General features: G+C 31.1%; 1 pseudogene; it reads left to right on the forward strand.

Moving 5' to 3' along the window:
- Positions 1-1,357: 1,357 nt before the first annotated feature.
- LOC145086113 (chaperone protein dnaJ 11, chloroplastic pseudogene) lies at positions 1,358-2,401 on the forward strand (annotated as a pseudogene).
- Positions 2,402-2,643: the final 242 nt, after the last annotated feature.

Below are 2,643 nucleotides of genomic sequence, written 5' to 3' on the forward strand. Positions count from 1 at the left end.
TTATGTTCATGTTTGTTGAAATCATGAGCTAAATACTCATGACTTTTGTTTAGCCTAGGATTGATTGTTTAATTAAGGTTGAATTTATGGATTGGATTTAGTTATTTGGTTATTTGTTGATTTATCTTATTAAAGAACCTCACGTACTCCAATAAACAATAACTATGAAACATTTTTATGAGTCTAGCATATAACAGTCCCCAACAGTAGTTAATGTCTAATAATCAACGTTATAAGTACTCCAATAAACAATAACTATGAAACATCAAATTAAAATGCTTTTATTGATATAATAGAATAGACCTGATACCTGATAATGATTTATTGTCACTTTTCATCTATTTTGATTATATTTCTTATAAATAACACAAAATCATCCAAACATTGTCATTTAATCAAATGGAATCACTTATTCCATTTCTTTGTTTATTCATACATATGCTTTTACATATAACTATCAAACATAAAATTAAAATGTTCTATATTCAAATAATTATGCATCTAATAGATGCATGATGAATATTTGCGTTTTATTCAAAAATAAAATATTGAACTCAATTATTATTCAGTTTTTTTGTAAATTAAGTTATGATAGAATAAAAAAAAACATCTATTAATCTTTTAATATCAAAACTCCAATTAAACTTTTATTCGTTTTATAATATTTTTTTTAAAGTATGCATTTTACAAATTCATAAATTCTGTTTATTAGATAAAGTGAAAAAAAAACATAGATTAAACTGTATTCATCTTAAATATGTAATAATTTTATACACGACAAACTAAAAAGAACATAATCCATAGTATCACATAAATTAAAACGATGGATTCCGATTCTGAATTCAAAACAAGTTTGATTGTTCCAAAAAACAAAAATGATCGACTCTTTTTATGATTTCTTCTAACACTGATCTTGATTGGATTGCTTTAAGATTGTTTGTTCATCATCAGGTTAATTTTAAATTTAGTTATCTACCATGATTTATCTAAAGTTTCATCTAAAAATTGAATTCCTTGGTTTGCTACTTCAATATAGTTCTCTCTCTCTCTCTCTCTCTCTCTATATATATATATATATATATATATATATTAATTATGTTGTCCCCAGGTCCTTCGCACACAGTATTAGCCATAAGCAAGGGGACGATAATATACCGTTTGCGCCCTCCGTATGAGTAACCCAACACAAATTAAATAATCTAAATTTCGTTTTCTATATTCTCCAATCACAACCAAACATATGTCTACATGCAATAAATATATTTTTAAAACCCTCCGAAACTATAATAAAAAAAACGACGTTTCACTTATTTGATTTGTCCTTTTTTTCCACTTTCAAGAAAGTCCCTATTTTTTTATACATACATATTTTGTAGTAACAACGGATTGATTAAGACAGATGAGCTAACATCCTTACGTGTAGCTTCAGAAGAATCAATGAACGTGGACGACCGGAGTTGGCGATGAAGTCGGTGAAGATTCCCCGGTGCCGTAAACACCGCCACCGCCTGTTTGCTGACTCTTCTTTATTTAATTCGATAACAGAAATTGTTCCATTTGGATAACTTCCTTTCAAGATTCCACGTATTTCATCCAAAATCTCCGCCTATAAATCCACCCCTACTAAATTCCTCATCTCATCCACAACAACTCAGAAATCTAAACACTACGCATCAATGGCTGTTTCATCTATTTCAACTGCATCTTCCTTTTTTACTTCCCCTAATTTCTCCATCAATTTGAAGTCATCGGTAAAATCGAGTTCAAACTCCGTCAAGTTCGGAAGAGCTCCGATATCAGCTTCTTACGCCACCGCTGAGAAAACAGAGACGATTAGATCGTTCTGTAGTAATACTCCTTCATCTCTGTACGATGTGCTCGGAGTTCGAGTCGGAGCTGATATTAGAGAGGTGAAAGCGGCTTACCGGAGATTAGCGAGGGTTTTGCATCCGGATGTCGGGAGTAGTGACTCGTCGGCGGATGAGTTCATGAAAGTGCACTCGGCTTATGCTACACTTGCAGATCCGGTGAAACGAGCGGATTACGATCGGACTTTGGTTCAGAGGCGGGCGGGGGGTTCTTCTCCGGTGAGATTTTCCGGTGGTTACAAGAGTCGGAGATGGGAGACTGACCAATGTTGGTAGAAATTGTGTATTTGAAACTCAGGTCGCCATTTTAGAGATCTTGAACATGTAAATATGAAAATAGGTTCGAATTGAAGAATCAATCTCCTGATAATACTTGGTAGATTTTGAAGCCATAGTGTTGAATTTTGAGATTAGGATTTCATATGATTTTCATATTTTTAATTTTTGATATGAAACTAATGTCGTTGAGTTCAGTTTGTATTGAGTGTATTCCATTTGTTATTTACAAATATTTATTTTATAAGTTTTATTAATTTTTATGAGTCTATTTTATCTAAAGTTTAAATAATATGAAGTCAAATATAATATTATTTAGTAAATTGATTACATGTATTTATAATGGGTTTTTCCGTTTGAAATTTTTTTAGTCCAATTTAAAAATCGAACCAAATCGAAGTCAAATCTTTCTGAACCAAAGCGACTACATAATTTGAATTCAATTTAGAAGCCGTGAAAACCAAATATTTTTTAAAAAAAATTTAATGTTGTAATTTTC

The sequence above is a fragment of the Lactuca serriola genome, chromosome 2 (assembly GCF_051521515.1).
Source record: "Lactuca serriola cultivar US96UC23 chromosome 2, Lser_US96UC23_V15, whole genome shotgun sequence".
NCBI classification, from domain to species: domain Eukaryota; kingdom Viridiplantae; phylum Streptophyta; class Magnoliopsida; order Asterales; family Asteraceae; genus Lactuca; species Lactuca serriola.